This window comes from Gadus macrocephalus, chromosome 22 (genome assembly GCF_031168955.1).
Source record: "Gadus macrocephalus chromosome 22, ASM3116895v1".
Lineage (NCBI taxonomy): Eukaryota > Metazoa > Chordata > Actinopteri > Gadiformes > Gadidae > Gadus > Gadus macrocephalus.
Window position 1 is genome coordinate 4,147,466 of NC_082403.1, and position 22,286 is coordinate 4,169,751.

Consider the following 22,286-nt stretch of genomic DNA (forward strand, 5'->3'; position numbering starts at 1 on the left):
AGTTATTATACTATAATTTAAAGTGGAAGCGTATATTAAGGGTATTTTAAGTACAATACTGTTATACTGCTAAGTACTTTATAAATACTACAGAAATATACTTACAATACATCACTATTATACTTCACATGCACTTCTTTCTGGTACCATTTTAGTACACTCCATGGGTGCTATTTTGTTCCATGACAAAAAACACTTAAATTGTACAAACCAAAACTTTAATTTAAATATTAATACAAACATACATTCAACAACACCTAACTTTAAAACGTCTGACATATATAACATATATAATAAAGCTACTGAGGAGCAACCTTGGTGTAGCCCTCATTATTGCATTTCCTCCGCAGCAGGGCCCGGATCTCACTAACCATGCTGTTGGGGAATTTCTCCCTGACCGCGTCTGTGAATACAGGAAGGATGCATGTGATTTAAGACTTAAGATAAACAATATATTACATTGACACAGACTAGTGCTTGTGCCCATTGGGGGCGTGCCCGTTCGGAGCGTGCAAAACGTAAAAAAACACAGCCCCCGGTACGCCACGTGCCCCCGCTACGCCACGTGCCCCCGCTACGCCACAGGCCCCCGCTACGCCACAGGCCCCCGCTACGCCACAGGCCCCCGCTATAAAATCAACTCTTTCTATTAGGCTATCATCATTACCGTAACATTCCTACATTTTACAATACAAATACGACATAAAGACGCTCTCAGGTGCAAACGTAGCCCCCGCTACGCCACAGGCCCCCGCTACGCCAGTTGATCCAGTAACTTTACTTCGATTACTAAATTCAAGCATTATACTTCGATAAAAGCAACTCTTTCTATTAGGCTATCATCATTACCGTAACATTCCAACAGACTATAGCCAAAGTTAGCTGACGTTACAAAGAGTATTTCGGAATCATTTCACTACCGTTTTGGAACTGACTTACCTCCAACGAAAAGCAATTTGGCTGCAATAGGCTTCGCCTCTTGTTGTCGCCGTTGTGTAGTATTTTGATGTATTTTCTGCTCTAACGGAGCCGTCTTGGAAATAAAACAAACCAAACATTGTCATTGTTAGACCCGGAGATATTCGGTGCTCACTGCTCAATTTCAAATAGAACACTAACCGTCCGCGCCAAGTGTATTTGACTACACCACCAATTGGCGCCCTAAATACTACATTCTCATTGGACGTCGATTTGCAGCCGCACATTGATTGGATGGCCCTTATAAACTTGCTATTTTCAAATTTTGGTTCTAGCCTTGGATTTTCTTTAATAGTTAGTCGTTGGAGCTAGTAAAAGTAGCCATTTCAGTATTATTTATCTGTAATTTTTTGATTAATTCAACACTTTGGTTGTGATGATGTATGAAATAACCCATTCCATCAATTTACAAGTGGAATTTATGGAAATATACTTAAATAAACTTCTAATGAAGTGAAATTAAAGTATACTAAAAATAAAGCATTTTAATAGTGTATTACTAAGTGTACTTTTCAGAATCACACTGAATGACAACTACAAGTTTTTGCAATTTAGTATACTTTTTCTAAGTACACTGAAATACAGCTTAAAATTAACTTGCATTAAAGTGAACTGTAAGGAAGTATACTTAAATTCACTACTAATAAAGGGAAATTTAAGTATACTTTAATAAAGCATTTTAATAGTGTATTACAAAGGACTTGAAACAAAGTGTACATTTCAGAAGTACACTAAAATACCACTTTAAGTATGTGCAACTTAGTATACTTTTTCTAAGTACACTGAAATACAGCTTAAAATGTTTTTGCATTAAAGTGCACTTTATGGAAGTACACTTAAATACACTTCTAATGAAGTGAAATTAAATTACACTTTAAAAAAGCATTTTAATAGTGTATTAAAAAGGACTTGAAACAAAGTGTACTTTTCAGAAGTACACTAAAATACCACTTTAAGTATTTGCAACTTAGTATACTTTTGCTAAGTATACTGAAATACAGCTTAAAATTAACTTAAATTAAAGTGAACTTTACGGAAGCATACTTCAATACAATTCTAATGAAGTGAAATTAAACTACACTTTAAAAAAGTATTTTAATAGTGAATTCCAAAATACTTGAAAATGAGTGTACTTTTCAGAAGTACACTTAGGTACATATTACAATACACTTACAATAAAGTACACTTTTTATAAGTACACTAAATTACCACTCTTAAGTATTTGCAATTTAGTATACTTTTTCTAAGTACACTTAGGTACAATTTAAATAAACTTAAAATAAAGTATACTTTTTAAAAGTATAAAGCAATACCACTTTAAGTATTGCAGAATTAGTATACTTATTTTTAAGTATGTTAAAGTTGAATTTAATGACATCTATTGTGAAGTACACTTTTTAAAAGTATATGTTAAGTATACTTTAAATTAAGCACAAAAGGTAAAAGTATACTTGTACTAACTTTTGTATAATTGAATTATACTTGTAATACACTAAAGTATACTACTTTTTCACCTGGGGTGGACAGAGCAGGTCATCTGCATACACAAGACAGCCGTTTTTTAACCTATTTTAACTGATCTGATAATTCATCCATATAAACATTCAATAAAATAGGAGACAAAATGCCTCCTTGCCGCATTTCGTTACTAACACAGAATGGAATAGAATAGAATACATTCTATTACTACAATACAACATTGTCTCATTTAACCTGAAACGTTTGATGGGCATACCAAAACACTAAAATTCTCACAAAGAATTTAGGGGCACCTCTATCTAGCAATTTTACAAACAATTGTTCATGATTACTTCTATCAAAAGCCTTTGATGCATTAATAAAACATAGGAATACAGACGAATTCAGCCTTGTATACCTGAACACAATCTCTTTAAGAGCATAGATTCACGAGTCAGTTCCATGCTTTATTTTGAACCCAAACTGATTGTCTGTAGTAAGGACATAATTTTCTAGCTTTGTTAAAAGGATTTTCTCCAGTACTTTAGACAAGATACTGGCTAATGCAACAGGTCGATACTGGTCAATACTGTTGAGCTTACCAGCCTTGTCTTTATGCAGAGGCATTAACATAACAGACATAATAGCATTTGGCAGGGCACCATGAACCAGACAACCATTAAAGCGCATGGAAAGCAAAGGGAAGAGCTTATGGCTGGCATATTTTAGATGTAATGCAGTCCATACCGCAGGCTTTGTTGTTATCCAACGTGTTAATGGCATCATATATATCTGCTGCCCTAACTATCATATCTGCAGAGAGATAAATATGTTCATGATTGATTCTTACCGTGAGTCACCACTTCAGTATAGTTACTGCTTTCATTCCAACATCCTTTTCTAAGGAACTAGATAAGTTGTTATCTGCCTTTACCTGGAATATGACTATCCCACGGATAAGGAAGGCATATCTGGAGAAATTAGGCACTACCAAAATTTGATACAATATAATTAGGCGGCTAGGGGTCTGCGTCCTTTGAGGGAGATTAAAAATGGAACAACATTCCAGTGTTGGGAAAAACGGTCTGTCTAGTTACTGGACCAGATGAAATGAGACGGAGAGGTAATAAAGTCTATCGGCACGAGGACCTTGGATTTATTAAGTAAAGTGGCAACGGTTATACAGAGTCATAAAGCGTGAGAAATCGAATATGTCTAAGTCCCTAATCAGCGCTGATGGTTCGTCCAGAGCTTCGCCTCCGTGGAAGGTCTGCTGCAGAAGAAGGTGATGAGTTCCTGTGTGATACACTCTTATGCTGTATCCTCCTCTCGATGAGGTGTGTGCGTTTGAGATGTGTATGGTTCTGTGTGTTTTTGCTTGACCTTGCCTCCCAGGCCCTAGTGTATGCATGTGTATCTTCTTGTGTTCTTCCTGACGGGGGAGAGCCTCACAGAGTCTCCTGTTTGTGGCCCTCCCGTTCTGAGGATGAAACGGTGCATTGTCTGAGTGTTTACCATTTGCCGGGAGGAGAGATGGGGCCTTGGTTCTGGCCTTCACCTGACCATGTTCTCATGTGTGTGTTATGTGTTAAAAATTGACTATATTGTAACGTGACTGCCATGTGTTGTGCTCCTCAAGCTAGGGTGGGAGTTAGCTATATTTATAATGTACATGTGATGTGCTCAGCAGGTTATTTTGCCCAACACCAGCCACCCTGTATCCTTACCTTCTTCAGTGTGTGCTCCATTACAACCCAGTAAACAGTGCCTCACAAACAACCCCATTGTGAGTGGCTCACTTCGAATATGGTCCCATATAGGGCCCACGCAGACAGGCTTTACCGTTTGCTTGGACCTAAACTTTAAAAAGACCATATCCAAATTTGCAAACTATCACCTTAAAAACTGCAATAATTAAAGGATTGATGTTTTAATTAGACATTTCGCGTTTCTGTGATAGTGGCGCAAAGGGTAATTAATAGTGATGGATTGCATGATTCTTTTCCTTCATTCAGTTCGCGTCGGTCAGTTCGGTCATTTTAAATGTACCAGGTGCAAGGGGACCGGCACAAACCCCATCTCTATGCCCTGAACCAAAACACTGGAACCACAGAATGAATCACTTGACAATGGCACTGCATCAGAGAGGATAAACGACTGGGCCGCCCCAGTATCTCGGAAAATCTGAACCTTTTGCTGGTCCTTTGGATCACCGGTCAGTGACACGAGAGCACTCAAAATGAATGGTTTGTAGCTGGGGTCAGGAAGGTCAGAAACGCATACATTCGGCATAACTGCAACACAGCAAGAAACTGTACTCATCAAGCCAACCCCCTTTGGTTGTTGAACGGGCGGTGGATGATTTCTCATACGAAGCTGACAGTCAGCAATTAAATGGCCAAGTTCATGACAATAAAAACACTCCCGTTCCTCCCTAAAGCGTAAAGGAAGCGAAACTGACTTGCGAAACTGAGTGGTGGGAGAGGTAGCAAACACATGAGCGGGCTTGTGGGTCAGTACAAACTCATCTAACTCATACGCACGAAGAACAGTGGTTTTAACAATTTCGTAATCTAGACTGTCCTCCAACGAAATGGACGCCAACACCTCTTGAGCTTTACCAGATAGTTTACACTGAAGCAAGAGGGGCCACACCTCTTTAGGCCACTGCATAGAAACTGCGATGCGTTCAAACACACCAAAATAAGAATCGATTTCCGATTCCCGGAACTGCGGAACCAAAGCCATTTGTTTAGTCACATCCAATGTGCCAAATGAGCTAGCTAGTGGAGAGGAGAGGGTGGTTTGGGTTGAACGTGCCGCACTTGCAGCCTCCAATTCCAACCTCCGTAGTTTCACCTCCTTCTCTGCCTCAATCCGTCGAATCTCCAGTTGGTGCTCACGCTCAGCTTGCCTCTCTCCACGCTCAGCCTCCATTTGCAAGCGGGCCAACCTTACTTTCAGACGGGCGTCCTGAGACGACATTGATAAAGTAGGTGACAACGGATTAAAGCGCGGTAAGGTAGCGGGTGGCTTAGCCTCTGCCCCAGCCTGCATGTCCGCACTGGCATCACTACAAGGAGAAGCCACTGTCACACCAAGCACCTCCTTGCCCACCAGCATATCCACGACACACTCCTTAAGTCTCGCTTTGATCAGGGTCCCCTGAACTGGAAACTCAAAATGAGCCGCTATGGCATATAAATCAGCCTTCCGGCATCTGTCAATTCGATCCATAGATCAGCCAAAAAGACCAAATCAAATCAGCCAAAAAGACCAAATCAAAAGCCTCCATAACGAGCCCTACAAAAACAACTACTGCCTATATGTTACCCCAAATATGTTACGGCTCCAGGATGTTAGCTTGCTACGTCTAAGGGGAGAGTAGGGGAACCATAACACATGTTACTGTTAGACTGACTGGGAGAACAACAAAGCAGGGCACAACAGCAAACTAGGTACGTAAGTGTATTTATTTGGCGAGCGTTCCGCCAAGGGGAATAGGGAACTATAAGCGGAGCCAAATCAAAGAAAACAAAATAAAGTGACAACTAACTAGTGCACACATACAACCTAGCTTATACATACAGAGGGTGGCCCCGCTTCTAACCTGATGTGATAACAGAGTAAATCTACGTGATGGTAGTGTAAACTAGTGATGGTAGTGTGACACTGAAGCTTCGATACGTGCTTCAAACCCTGATCTACAACTCCCAAGAAGCACTGCTTCGAAGCTTGCTCGTGACATGTGGCATCATGTGACATGTGACGTCCGAAGCAGCAACTGGTTCGTTGCCTGAATGAATCACTTGACTGGTCCGCGGCTCGGTGGAGAAGCTTTGAGCAAAAAAAAAGAAACCGACTCAATCCATAAGGCAGCCTACCTCAATAAAAAATCTTTGAGTGTCTAACCCCATCCCACATAATCACCCCCTAGAGTTACTCAAGCACACCCAACCAACCTTGCCCGAAGCCAGCTGGTCACCGCCTAATTATTTAATGAAAAAAAAAAACAATCGATGCTACAATCGTTTACGGGAGTTGTGCATAGTACGGTATGTATGTAATAGAACAACGTAAGGTATCGATTAGAGTAGACTAGGCCGGGGATAACACACTGACTGTGGAGTGGAGGATCCGGGTTGGAATCCCATTCCTGGGGGGAAAGTTTTTATATGCTGTTTCAATTATATCCTAGCCTACATCAGTTAGCCTATCTGGACAGAAGGCTAGGCATATCCCTTTAAGAACAATTTAGACATCTGTATTTAGATCAATCTTTATTCGTGAAAAGATCATGCTATTCAGTATTTGGGTTTGTGTGTTTGTGCGTCAAATAGTTTTCAAAGCAGGGATACGTTGAATCCACTGCAGCCTCGAACTTCGCCAGCAGATGTCACTGTCACTGAAGCTTCGAGTAATGAACCCATTTTCGAAACATTGGCTCAACTGGTTCAATGCTTTATAAAAGCTTCATTTGCCCATCACTAGTGTAAACCCAAGGGTATCTTACCTATTCACCTAAACCCCTATGGCATCTCAAAAACAAAAGGCAACAACATGACACAGCCAACACACAGGCAGACAATGGCGTTTTTCAATGGAGACCAAAAGCTGCAAGTTATCAAGGCCTGATGACTCTGACATGCCAACAGACAGCTCCCAGATTGGACAGGGGGTTGGACGATGGTGGAGGAACAGCCAATGGCGTGAGACCTACAGAGAACGAGAGGGGAGACACAGGAAAACAATCACACACGTAACAGCTACCAACACCAACACAACATGTATACACACAGATGTCGTTTTTTGTGAGGCAGCAACCACACAAACGCACGCACGCACACACAAACGCACACACACACACACACAGTTATACTTCAGTTGTAGTTTTATACATGTTTATTTTATGATAACAGCAACATACTCATACAAATACCCTGTGTAAAGGTACATCTTTGGAAGCTACCATCAAAAGTCCATAGGAACCATTTCCTTGCCACACCTTAAAACGTATAACTGACAGTCACAGCCAAGCAAGCACGTTAGTAGATACTTTATTCATCTCCTTGGGGAAATTCAGGTAACAATATAGCAACAGACAGTACAGTACAGTTGGCAAACAACAAAATTGACAAACAGTAAAAGTCAAAAAATAAAAGAAATCAATAAAATAAGTAAATACAAGTCAATAGAAAGTTGGCAATATTGCACATAATTAAAAAATCCCCCAAAAATGTTTTATATAAAGCCCTGCCGCAGACCATAAAGACCCTGACCCTGAAAAGGGTCAGGGTCAACTCACTAGGTGCTCAACTCACTGACCATTTATTCTGCGAATTCTCACAAAAATTAGTATCCTAGTGCACGCAGGCATACAAGTTCTAAAATGACATCATTGCACAGGCTATTTAACAAGTCTTTGCTACTCATATTATCAAATATGCTCAAAGGGAACGGTATTACTCCCATCTAGTGGTAAAATGATATATTGAATTCAAACGTTGCTACCTGGTTGCAACTAAGGTAGGCGGTATGTGGCAAGAAGCTATGACAACATGTCATCCAAACTACCTCATCGAGTTCTCTTTCGGTTGATGAGGTCTGTAGTTTAAACAACTTCAAATATTGCTCTACAACGAGTGAACTATTTAATAGCTAATTAAATAATTAGTAGTAATTAATTAGTATTATTCTACTTCATTTAAGAATGCTCGATTCTGATTGGCTGGGAGGGGTGCATTAATCCGGCATATTGCCCGCTGACTTGTCGGTTCTACTTGCTGCTGACTGAGCACAGTAGATCAATACGCCGCTTGTATGTTTTCTATCGCATACATTTCCAACATGAGGTCCATAGTAAAAATAAACCAAGCAGTGCATGTTTGATCGATAGTCATTAAAGCTGACTTGATACGAATGTAGAAACTACGTTATTAAACTAGTGATCAGATCCAGCGTTGTGTGGTTGCTGTAGAAACGACGAGTTACCTACAGCTGAGCTAACGTTATTCCCGGCCTCTCGGTGATTACTCTGTTTATTCTACTTCGCGCCGGCCAACATAATAAAACAATTCAAATACTTCAATAATTAGCCTTTTTCTTAAACCTTTTCTTATAAATACATTCGTTATTTGTTTATTTTTCGTTTTTTGTGCGTGCATTGTCAGAGATCAGCATCATTAGGTGATTAAACGGTATGGAGAGGGAGAGGACAGAAAGGCAGTGGATTGGTGGGAGATAGTAGGCATTAAATGCAACCCTTATTCAATCAAACATAGCCTATGCTGTTATCCATCACGGCTTTTGACTATATGTCTTCCACGGTTATGCTGCCTATGTAATAAGAAAAGTGTGTTATTTAAACAGTAACATTGACTTACCTGTCGAGCAGAAAGCAGGCAACTTCAGCGTTCCTTTGTAAATCGTTGTCCTTCGTTAGCTCTTTAAACCTGGGAAAAAGCCACTACGATGTTTCCCATGTGTAAGGATATCCCGCGAGACACTTATGTTTCTAAGAGGCCAACGTAGCTGGAGACTGACGTAACGAAATGTTGAATAAAGTTAGTTGAATACTTACCCGCTAAGATGTCAGTCGCACATCATTACATGGTACCAGGAGTAAAAGTATTAAATAGTTAATGTCTGTGTGAGAAAGACGGAATGGATGTCATAAAACCACCAGAACCATTGAAGCTCACGGGAAATATTGATTATGCTTGGAAACTGTTTAAACAGGCGTTTCAATTTTATTTGACTGCAACTGGCGCCAACGACGAGAGCGGTGAGAGGAAAGTAGCATTGTTACTTAGGATAGCAGAGACACAAGTGATTGAGATATTCAATGCGTTTGAGTTTACAGATGGAGATGAAAAGAAACTGAGCAATGTTCTGGAACAGTTTGATGCATACTGTAGTCCGAAGAAGAATGAAGTATACAAGAGACATGTTTTTCGTTGCCGCGTACAGCAGCAAGATGAATCGTTTGACTTGTATGTGACTGAGCTAAGGCTGAAAGTGAAATCCTGTAACTATGGCGACATGCAGTCCTCCATGCTACGCGATCAGATAGTCTTTGGAATACACAATAAAAAGGTGCGGGAGCGCCTGCTACGGGAGGACAGTCTGACATTAGAAGATGCAATCAGAATGTGCAGAGCTAGCGAACGGACTGAGAAGCAGATGAAGATTTTTGAGAAGCCATTGGTTGCTACTGAAGCACCAGTGGGTGTAGACGGGGTGGTCAGAGCTCGCGCACCTCGCTCAGAGGGGGAACGTTCGAGTAATGCACGTGAAGCAGGATCAGACTACGTCATGAACTGTAGGCGCTGCGGTGGGAAACATCGCTTCAGGCAATGCCCCGCATATGGGAAAGTTTGCTTGAAGTGCAGGGGAAAAAATCATTTTGCAAAAGTGTGCCTATCCGCTAGTGAAAATAAACAAATTAATATGATGGAAGAGAGTGAAGGCATAAATGGCATAAAAAAAATAAATGCAGACAAGTGGATTGTGCCACTTCCAGTGAATGGCACTGAGATTCACATGAAACTTGACACAGGAGCTATGGCAAATCTTATCACATTGAAAGACTTCAAAGCTCTGCACCACAAGCCGGTCATAAAAAACACCCAAAAGTGGGATTAAGAGCTTACAACAAAGGATTGAAACACAGGGTGTCTGCAGGTTACAAGTCCAGAATAAGCACATCAAGAGAAATCTACCGTTTGTGATAGTGCCAAAAGGGAAGGACTCCCTACTGGGAGATCAAGCTTGTGAGGAAATGGGACTTGTTAAGCGTGTTCTAAACATTGCCAAGACAGAGAGAAAAGTACAGTAACCGCAGCTGAAAAATACAAGAGTCACTCCATCACAAGCAGAAAGCTGGGAAGCGCAGTATCCAAACATTTTTGATGGCATAGGGGTGCTGCCATTCACATACAGCATTAAACTAAAGGATAATGCTAGACCTGTGGTTGCATGCTCCACGTCAAATTCCGGTTCCACTGAGACAAGATCTTCGCAAAGAACTGGACAGAATGGTGTCACTAAATGTCATTAAACCCACCAAGGGAGCCACGGAGTGGGTGAACTCAATGGTCTGCGTAAGAAAGCCTCATGGTGCTCTCAGAATATGCATGGACCCAAAAGACAACATCAATTTCCCAAGAGGGAAGAGATCCTGAGTGAGATGGCTGGGGCACAGTGGTTCACAAAGCTCGACGCGTCACATGGATTTTGGCAGTTGCAAATTGACATTGCAAGTACAGACCTATGCACCTTCAACACGCCCTTTGGGCGCTACAGTTATCAGAGACTCCCCTTTGGTATTTCCTCAGCACCAGAAATTTTTCACTGTGAAATGGAGAATGTGTTTGAAGGACTGGAGGGGGTCAGGGTTTATATTGATGATGTCATAATATGGGCGGAGACCCCAGGACAGCTCAACAGCAGAGTGCACAGTGCGCTTCAGAGAGTCCACAAGTACGGGCTCAGATTGAACAAGGAAAAAATGTCAGTTCAGCACACAAGAAGTCACGTTTCTTGGGGATCGACTGACACCGGCAGGAGTACAGCCGGACATGAACAAAATCAAAGCAGTGATGGACATGCCCCAGCCAACGGACACGAAGGCGGGACAAAGAGCATTAGGGATGGTCAACTGCATGGGAAGATTCGTGCCTAATCTGTCCGAAAAGACTGTTGCTCTCCGCCAGCTCCTACAGTCGAACGCAGAGTGGTCCTGGCACCAAACACATGACAAAGAGTGGAAAGAAATCAAGGACACTTTAAGCACAGAGCCAGTGTTGGTGTTTTTTGATCCGAGTAAGAAGACACGAATCTCCACGGATGCCTCAAAAGATGGACTGGGGGCCTTCTTGCTGCAGGATCATGATGGAGATTGGAAACCAGTGGCTTATGCTGCACGATCCATGACAGAAACAGAACAAAGATATGCACAAATAGAAAGTGTCTGGGGATCGTCTTTGGCTGTGACAAGTTCCACTCTTATGTCTTTGGCTTGCCACACATTGAACTTGAGACCGATCACAAGCCACTCATAACTATCAGCAAAAAGCACTTGAATGAGATGACACCACGCATCCAGCGTATGATGATGCGTCTACAGAAGTATACCTATGAACTGTCATACAAGCCGGGAAAATACCTGGTAGTGGCTGCTGCTCTGTCAAGGGCCAATCCAGCACAAGGACTGAACACAGACGGCACAGAGGAATATGAAGCCATACGAGGCCACGTGGATGCTGTGGTGGAGGCTCTACCTGTGAGCTCTACCCTGAAAGAAAAAATACTAATGGAGACTGCAGTTGACCGCCAGCTCCAGAAAGTGATATGGCACATGCGAAATGAGTGGCCAAAGCAAGCGTGCCAGCAGTACTACTCATTCCAGGATGTATTGGCGGTAGCTGGTGGCCTGCTGCTGAAAGGTGATCAAATAGTCATCCCAACAAAGCTGCGGAAGAAGGTCCTCCAAATACTGCATAAAGGCCCCTTGGGCATAAAGAAAACAAGGAGACTAGCCAGACAGACTGTTTACTGGCCAGGCATGAATCGTGACATAGCAGAGATGATCAATGACTGTGCCACTTGCCTTACTTACCATAACAGACAGCAAAGAGAACCGCTGCTCACAGACATGAGGGCGGAGCATCCCTGGGAAAAAATTGGGACAAACCTTTTCCACTTCAGAGGGAGAGTGTATCTACTGATGATCGACTACTACTCCAACTATCATGAAATGGCTCTGGTCACGAGCACAACAGCAACGGGAGTAGTTAAGCATATGAAGTCCAGCTTTGCGCGACATGGCATTCCAGGAACTGTCATCTCGGACAATGGACCTCAGTATGCCAGTCAGGAGTTCAAGCAGTTTGCCAGAGAGTATGGATTTGAACACGTCACAGTAAGCCCACACTTCCCACAGGCAAATGGCAAGGCTGAAAAGGGTGTTCAAATAGTGAAAAGTCTTCTGACAAAGGCAACAGAGAATGGTGAGGATCCTTTTTTAGCTCTGCTCGCTTATAGAGCAGCACCTCTGGCGTGCGGGAAGTCTCCGGCTGAACTGCTCATGGGCAGACGACTACAGACACAGATCCCAACAGTGAAGAAACAAGTCTCCTTACCTGTGCTGGAGGCCATGAAAAAACTACAGAAAAAACAAAAGAGATACTTCGATCGCACAGCAAAAGCAATGCAACCTCTGCAGGCGGGTTTTCAACACAGAAAGACAGAACTGGCAACGCGCTGGAACAGCCCTAAATGAAGTGGCTCCGAGGTACTACGCAGTCCAGACGGACACCGGGGCTGTGGTCAGACGAAACAGGTTGCAGCTACTCAAAGCACAGGTCAGCAATGCAGTTATTTCAATAGAGGAGCACAGGGACAAACATGCACAGCAGGGAACAGTAACAGACAATCAGCCAGTGGTTTTAGAGGAGAATGCACCTGTCATGACGGAGCCAGAGGCAGCTCCAGAGAGACGGTCAGAGCGCATTAGAAAAGCCCCTGGCAGACTTGATCCATAGCAGAAGGCTGTAAGCTCATTATTACACAGTTGAGCTGTAATACGTTTATTGTGTTAAAGGAAATGATCAGTTAAAAGAGTTAACATCAGGTAACTTGTTGAGCCTTAGTTAATACCAGGTAATGTGTAGCTTTATTGTTGAGTCATGTTCTTATGCTTAGGTTAGGCTAAAGTAATCGTGACACAGTCTGTTTGTTATGAGGCGGTGGTAAAGACCGTCCTCCTACGGTGTGCTAAGTACTGGCAACCTCTGGCACCAAATTATTATTTATTTACTTTGTTTAAAGAGTGCACAGTGAATCTGTTTTTGTTTACTGTATAAGGGAGATGTAAGGATATCCCGCGAGACACTATTATGTTCCTAAGAGGCCACCGTAGCTGGAGACTGTGACGTAACGAAATGTTTAATAAAGTTAGTTGAATACTTGCCCGCTAAGATGTCAGTCGCATATCATTACACCATGTTTTTTTGAATCTGCCAGTCCCGTTGCCTTTTTAATTCCCTTTTTTGCTTTATTGGCTACGAGGGTTTCCTTCTCCTGTGGCATGGCATAAGTATGATCTTGCTTTATGAACTAAAGTGCAATGCAGGCTTTCAAGGATTTTTGTCCAAGTCAAATAACCTTAGGGAATGTAATGTTTCATAAAATTCAAAATGGTGAAAGATCGTTCTTGAGGCAGATTTGTTCACCATGAGGATATGCAAAGTTTCATGACTGTAAGTCAAAGGGGTCACGAGATATGCTTGTTAGCGATGTTCGCGACCGAATCAGTTTAAATGAACAATGTTTTAACAACAACAAACCAAACTGATTCTTCTCTCTCGTTCGTTCGTCCTCAGACTCGACTCCTCCCAGACTCACTAGTCGCTGACTCACTGTTCGTTCACTGACTGTGAGTGGTGAAGAGGGAAGAGGCGTAGTGAGCGAGTGTACGATAATACGATCCAATATCAGTGAAATTATAAATGCATGCTGTCTTTGTACTTTCTGTGTCATGCCAGATTAATCAAATATTTGATTGTCTCGTCAATCACCCGGGACCCCCACTATCATCGTTAAATCGAATCTATTATCTTGCTGAAATGGTAAACATCCAGTAATCAACGGTGCGGTACAGTTCGCGTTTCCACTGCCAAAAGTGGGCGGGGTCCAAAAATAAGCTCACTGAAGCGCGATTACCCCGAACTATTTTTCCGATACCTATCTGTTGGGGGTACTAAGCGGTCTGAAAGGGTGGCGAAAAGTTGGAGCTGCACACACCGTCGGTTGATTGTCGACAGAATCGTCACTTCCGTTCGACTGACAGATCAAAACAAACAAACATAGTAACCGCAAGGTTCAACCCATTTTATTGAGCTTTTGAGACTTTGGCTCCCGGACTACCTATTAAAGAATACCTATTAAAGAATCTTTAATAGGTCCATCGGCCACGCCCCCACTCCTCCAGCCCCATGTCCGGGTGATGAAGGCCACGCCCCCACTCCTCCAGCACCGTGTTGGGGAGATGGAGGCCACGCCCCCACTCCTCCAGCACCATGTTGGGGAGATGGAGGCCACGCCCCCACTCCTCCAGCACCATGTCGGGGTGATGGAGGCCACGCCCCCACTCCTCCAGCACCATGTTGGGGAGATGGAGGCCACGCCACCACTCCTCCAGCACCATGTCGGGGTGATGGAGGCCACGCCCCCACTCCTCCAGCACTGTGTTTGGGTGATGGAGGCCACGCCCCCACTGCTTCAGCACCATGTCGGGGAGATGGAGGCCACACCCCCACTCCTCCAGCACCATGTGTGGGTGATGGAAGCCACGCCCCCACTCCTCCAGCACCATGTGTGGGTGATGGAGGCGTTACCTGCATGTGCTATTGATGATGTAAGAGGATTTTGAATTTCTAAGATGCTAACTTTCAGTAGATTCAAAGTGGGATTGCAGAGATGGATTGTTTATTAGTTTGTTGGTTTTATTTATTTTTTATATATTTTAAGTGGTATGCCCACTGTGCTTAGCCAACAATTGGCCCATGATTTTGTAGCGAAGCATTATCCATGCTGTGGCATGTCCTTTCCACTAGATGGCAATGACAATTTAAAACCTTAAAAAAGATCCGGGGCTTTTGAAGTGAGATTCGGGGCTTCATTCACGAAAGCCACCCCCATGCTCCGTGCCTGCTCGATTCCATATTATATGCATGTCCAGGCCTACGCATAATTAATGAATTAATTAATTGGGTATGGATTAAATAATTGTTATGAGTGGCATGGTTTTGGTAAGAAATAAGGAATATAAATCATTGTGATACATGATGCATTTATAGCTAACTTAAACGGTATCTGCAATTCGATCAATCCAAGAGGAGCATTGAGTAGCCTATCTAAACTAGACTGGCCCTGAGCTGGAGACTCTGGGAATCTGTGTCCTCCTGGGCCCAGTTTCCCGAAAGCATCGTTAGCCTAAGTGGTTCGGGTAGTGCGCCGTGCGTGCATCAGACCGTTTCCACACCGTTTCCCCGAAAGCATTGTTGCGTACCGAACGTCGTGAAAACACTCGTAGCTAACGAGGGCTTCAGGGGTAGGCCTACTCGTAGAGTGCCAAGAGCATCGCTAAATTAGCCTAATTGGAGTCACCAGCTGGACATTCAGTGGTATTGGATGTGTTTCGTTTTAATGGTTTTGGTGGTATTGGATGTGTTTTATTAAAACACATCCAATACCACTGAATATCCAGCTGGTGACTCCAGCTGGACATCCTTCCCCCCCCCCCCTTGCAATACCCCAAAAACAGTGGTTACCGCCGATATATTACTCCTAGCTTACTGTTAGATGTAAACAGCAAAGACAGAGACATGTTAGAAGTCAACAACAACAACATTTATTGCAGCAATATCAATTCCAAAAATACATGTGCAGCCGAAATTGACCAATCAAACGCCACGTCGCAATGCAACCCTATCATAATACAATCAAATGATTCCAGAGTGGTGAAGTCACGCCCCTTCCAGGAGATCCCATGGGACCTATGAGATTGAAAATATGAATGAAAAAAAAAAATGAAAATATATGAATGAGTTAGACATATGTTGTTTGTGGATTTAAATTATATGCTCAGCTATGCTGCCCCCTTCCTACGTAGGAGGGGGCGCCAAAACTAACTCGCTCGTTTGGTAACTGTTGGCGGGGTACTTTCAGAGATGCATATCTCACTCAAAAAATCATGTACAGACTTTTTTCAAAGTTTGTATGCATATGGGAGAGACCCAAAACAACACCCCAAATCCCAGGAAAAGTGTTGTTTTCATAATATGTCTCCTTAAATGGATGTTTCAGAGTGTTGGCAGGGGCGGTTCTGGGCACGGGCGAACCAGGCAGCCGCCCGGGGCGCCGTTATTTCGTGACACATGGGGGGCGCCACGAGCAGTTAAAAAAAAGAAAATCTGCGCCGCAAAGCGGTTTTCTATGATGTATCATAACACTATGTGGGGAATTGGCGCCCCCTGGCTGCCGGCGCACCTGCCTGTTGAATAGGTACCGTGCACAGACCCCCACCAGAGAGAGAGAGAGAGAGAGAGAGAGAGAGAGAGAGAGAGAGAGAGAGAGAGAGAGAGAGAGAGAGAGAGAGAGAGAGAGAGAGAGAGAGAGAGAGAGAGAGAGAGAGAGAGAGAGAGAGAGAGAGAGAGGGGGGGAGAAAGTGGGAGAGAGAGAGGGGGGGGGAGAAAGTGGGAGAAAGAGAGGGGGGTAGAGAGAGTCGTTTTTCATTTTTGCTCCAACAAGGGACTACAACTATCCCATGGGATCTTTAAATATGCAATTTACACGAATAGGGTAGGTTTGCACGACACCTGCACCTGCAAGAAGAGCATGTTAAACCACATGTTTGCATTTGCGAAAGCAAATTTAGAAAAAAAAGTTCTGCTTCTTTCAAGGTCATTGTGATCAAATGGATTATTGATGACGTACAGCCCTGATGTAACCTGTTCTCAAATCAAGGGGTTATCTATTCAAATAACCAGATGATCCATTCAAATCATGATTATTTCGCTCGGATGCAAGGCCGTGCACTCATTGGCCCTAGCCGTTCCCGTCTTGCATGCGATGCTCTGGATCAAATAAATAAATACATGCAAATACGTTTTCTCTGAGTTACAGAAAATTTCAACTGTGAACTTTTTGGGCCAAGACCCAACGTGCCTGGGATGCAGCATGTGACCCGAGTAACACCCAGAGTTTGCCAGAGGGCTTTGAAGGGGGCCCCCTTTTTTTACTTGAGCCCCTGCCCCCCCAAATGTCTGTGCCGCACCTGCTCAGAAGTGATATTGTCTGCAGTTTGTGGTTTAGGAATTTGGTTCCCAACTGTCTTCTTTTGTAACACTCCTTGTCAATTAGTCCAACTGATTAAAGATTATGTTAATTATATCCTGCTTTGCCCACAAGGTATTTTGCAGATAATGAACCAAAAGTGTGTGAAGATACATTCAAGTTCATTACCATCAACGAACGATGGCGAGAACAACACCTCGTTTGGATGACACAAACACAAACATTCAGCCGCCACGTAAAAGATTAAATATTAAAACGTAAACAATACTATTATCTTTGTGACACACGAATGCAGGAAGACGGAAAAAAAATAACTTCCGTTCCTTTTTTCTTTTGGACATTCTGCTGCTCTCTGACTCTTCGCTCCATATATGGAAGAGGAATAGCTCGCGCGAACAAGGGCGGAAACGTCGCGCGGTGACAGCCGGGAGCTCGAGCGATACAGGAAGAAAGCCCAAGCCTGCCCTGACTCGGATCACTTCCACACCGATTGACTGCGATTAAGGATCAAAATCACTGCTTGATTAATCTAGCAGGTAAGGAAGCTCCCGTTCCCCTCCGACACGGTTAGTGACATGCATTAATGTGTGTGTGTTTATGTATGTATGAGTGTGTGTGACCAAAGCGTCCAGAAAGCTAACAATGCTCCACCGCCGCTCCCCTTCGCTCTGCACTGAATCATCCAGACATTATTTATTCCAGCTCGGTGTACCGCTCACTAGCCCAGCCTGCCACTAGCATGTCTACGCCTCCATGCTGTTTCCCCCCCCCCGCGTACCGTAACTTATCACGGGGTCGAAGTATGCAAAACGTGGAAACTTTCATTTTTTTCTGCACAGCAGTGCAACATTTTTGCTAACACTGGGGCAAGAAAAAAAATCCAGGAAATGCCGAAACAGCAGTCGGTGCGGGTCGTCGATGTGTAATGTGGCACCCACAGTGCCACATTACATATGTCAATACATCCAGCCTAACTGTTGTTCCTTCAGTCTGGGTGCTTGGCTTTATCTTGTACAGTAGCTGTACTGAGTCGCATTACCCTCCAGACTCGGGTGCACCGTGGGGCCGTGAGGAGGCTGAGACGCAGCGCTACTGCCGGGGTTGGTTTGGCCTACTTCTGCCTGAGCTGACCCGGTTCTCATAACAGACCCGGGAGCTGCGCGGACTGCGGCTGTCTGGCTCCGGTTGTTGATCCAGAACAGGCAGAGAGCCGTGGCATGAACACACACATGCGACACCAGCTCAGTGTTTCTCATGTGATGAGGACGCTGTATTTACATGCATACCCCGGAAAAGTGTGGGGTATGCAAACAAATGGGGTCGTACCTGGGGACTTGAACCGCCGCAGACGTGCATCGTCGGCAGTCAGCTAGGTCAGATTTAGGCGTGATTGATGCATGACTGTGCTGAAATACACTGACGCATAAACGACGATGAGGCTGATTAGAAACCGAGAAAGACAACTATTCTGTCACTGTTAGGGATTCAATGATACTTTAGGGATTTATCAGGGGATTATTTGGCTCTTTCTGGGAAAGGCCTACTTGTTTTTTCTAGGTAGGGCTACAGAGTTGAGGGCTTTGGATGGGTAGGCTACCTGTTTGCTAGTATCCGTTTTGCCTACGTGCCTATTCCTCGGGTCCGGCTGAGTCATGCCCCCCCCCCCCCCCCCACACACACACACACACACACACACACACACACACACACACACACACACACACACACACACACACACACACACACACACACACACACACACACACCTATTCCTCATAGGTGTGTGTGGTCATCCAGGAAGTGGACTTGGGTACCTACTTCCTGTTGCCCTACTTTTTTTTTTAAATTACTACAGTCATTGCCTCTCCCTCCAACCCAAGATTTTATTATATATTATAAGCACAAGATGGATTTTTTTTTTAATCTAGAATGCTATTTTCTTAGTTTCAAGGTGATTGACTTCGATTTTCTGGCTTGAGTGGGATGCAAATGACTCATGTGCAATCTATTGATTAGACTCTTCTAGACAGACTTGTCATTGTTGTTGGTTTCGAGAGCACCCCTCTAAATCACCTCGATGTTTAGTGGGTAGATGATGATACCAGAATGTGGTTGGACCAGGTTGAGGGTCGAGGTGGAAAAGGTCAGATTAAGCACTCGGTTGAAGACAATGGCCAGGAGATAATGAGCCTATCTCAAAGAGAGAATACCTTTACCTGAAGTCACCAGGGCCCACCCCTGGTCCCAGGTGTTTCCCCTGGCTGGGAGTGACTTCAGGTACAAAGGTCTTCTCCCCTGGTCCCAGGCTGAAACACCTGGGACCAGGGCCGGTCTCTGTGGCATTTGGAAACATCTGGGAGCGCTCTTGGAGCCAGGTGGAAACACCTGGGATTAGGGGCGGTCTTGGTCAAACAAAGGACGTAAGCGTCATGTTGGTTACACCGGTGTTACGCAATATCTGCCCTCTCCCTCCCTGTCTCTCTCTGTGACACAAAGGGATAATGTTTCAATGAACATGTCTTAGCTCAGGAGCTAGAGCGGTTGTCTTGTAACCGAAAGGTTTCTGGTTCGATCCCCAGTTCCGCCTTGCATGGTTGACTCTGCCGTCGGTGTGTCAATGTGTGTATTAAACGATGTAAGTCGCTTTGGATAATAGCGTCTGCTAAATAATTAATTACTAATTGTAATTGTCTAGTCAGTTAGTTGTATTGCTTTATATAGCAGCAGTTTTTAAAACTGCTGCTATATAAAGGGAGGTATAAACTGCTTCTATCTAAAACTTTTATAGAGAATTAGTTTATAGATGTTGGTATATTTGATGCTACCTTCGGATCTAAATACACGATTCTGAAGACTACAAACCCAATCACATCGATCGACACTAATCGATGATGTCTTGTTCTTTGTTGCATGATGTTGCCCCATCCACATAACTTGATGGGTTTTCAGCAGGCATTGTTAGAATAACTGCCTGGAAGGCCGTAGCCCCAGCAAGTCATCACTTGTGTTGGAGAAGTCGTGTGTTTTGTAACCTACATACCATTTACGAGCACAGCCTGTTTCTGCATGAACCTCTGATCACATTCCACCCTCTCGGTCTCTCATCCCTGCCTTCATTAGGAGAGCCACGGTTCAACCTGGTCTGAGATTGGTCCTTTTAACTCGTTGAGGCCTTGAGTCTGTCCGATCGTTTCATAATGCACCTAATATTTGCTTGGTATCCGGTTTCCTAGATGTGTGTTTTAGCTGTAGACCAAAAGCTTAAATGGTTTATTTTTTTGAAAGGAAAGCTGTTCATGTGTCATTGATGAACGACTGCCAAAAGAAAAATGCATGAATCGCCTATTAGTTGCTCGTGGGCACATGAATCCAGTTGTAATCGTCAAATATCTTTTATTAACTTTGGAGCAACGTGCCATCATGCAGCGATTGCGGTGGTACGCTCAAAATGTAATCTCAGAAAAACACCCGTCCTGAAATGCTGAATGCGGCGATATACACTATCTTCCGCTGCAAAATTGGCCAATTGTTGCAGAGTAAAACGACCTGCCTATCGGGCCGTCTCCTTGGCGACACGGATGCCTCCACGATCGATGCGAGCCGCTCGAGATAAAAAGCATCTTCTAAACAGAATGACTGACGGATCCGTTTCGGTCATCGTGCTTCTCTAGCCCGAACAGCGCCGTCTGCATATCCCAGCTCTCTCATTGGCCGAGCGGGTCTCCTAATGCTCTTGTCTCCCCCCCCCCCCCCCCCACCCCCTTGTCACAGGTATGGCAGAGCTGGCGAGTCTGGTGCAGCGGTTGGAGGTCGCAGTGGGTCGCCTGGAGGCGGCGTCGGGGAGCGCCGGGGGTCCGTCGCCCCCCGCTGGAGGAGGAGGTGAACTGCAGCCCGAGTGCGGCGTCGTAGCGCTGTCTGTTCTGTTGACAAAGCTCTAAGGCCGTACACATTAGTCTAACCCCCACCGGCTCATTTATGACATGACTTTAAACCTCAGTGCGCTTTGCATTGGATGCAAGCCATCTGCTAAATGCTAAACGACTCCAAAGTGAGCATTAATGGATTGGTTTCCATGTTGTCTAATGAGGAACTACTTTGTTGCGCTGAAGTTGGGGCAGTCTGATAAACCGATGAGGGTATTTCCGTTTGAGGAAGCTTTAACGTTAAATAGAGAACAGGGGGGCCGTTCACATTAACGTAATCTCGGTTCTCCGACCCTGAGGGTCATGTGACCCAGGCTAACACCTAGTCTCGGGGGCGGGGTCAGAAGGAACAGGGCTGGCGGGTGTTACTGCGTGTCGTCGCCTGCGTCTCTCCATCTCTCTCTCTGACTTCCTGTTTGTGGTTTGTTTACTCCCCGTTCCCCGCGGCGACACCCTCCCCCAGCCATGTCGGCGTACGTGGGGGCCTACGATGACATCCTCGGCGGGCCCGTGGCCCAGTACATGGCCCTCAGCAAGGAGATCGGGGGGGACGTCCTGAAACACGTGAGCCAATCAAAAAAAAAACCTTTCTCACCGAGCGGTTTCCTCGCTTTGGGCCACCTGCCGTTTGCTAAGCGGGGCCCGTCTTGTGTTTGCCGTCACCAGGCGGACATGATGAAGCAGGCGTTCTCCTGCCAGCGACAGCTCCTGGCCACCGCCTCCGGATCACAGAAGCCCGCCGATGTAAGTCGTCTACATTTGACGTCCCATAATAGCCTCGAGACAGGAGTTAAGCTCGGATGTGTATCTGCGTGTCTGTCTGGGGCGCATATAAACAAGTCGTGTGTGTGTGTGTGTGTGTGTGTGTGTGTGTGTGTGTGTGTGTGTGTGTGTGTGTGTGTGTGTGTGTGTGTGTGTGTGTGTGTGTGTGTGTGTGTGTGTGTGTGTGTGTGTGTGTGTGTGTGTGTGTGTGCTACTAACCTTCACACAGAACGTGATGTAAAACTGTTAGCGTTGGGAGTGTTTACGCAGGTGTGCTCAGTTAAAACATTCAGAGTTCAACCGCCG

General features: G+C 44.4%; 1 long non-coding RNA gene across 1 annotated transcript; it reads left to right on the top strand.

Annotated features, from left to right (window-relative positions):
* Positions 1-17,673: 17,673 nt before the first annotated feature.
* Positions 17,674-22,020, top strand: LOC132451255 (uncharacterized). Its single transcript, XR_009524016.1, has 4 exons — positions 17,674-17,831; positions 21,067-21,174; positions 21,682-21,782; positions 21,885-22,020. It is a non-coding gene; the product is annotated as an uncharacterized LOC132451255 (long non-coding RNA).
* The last annotated feature ends 266 nt before the right edge of the window (positions 22,021-22,286 follow it).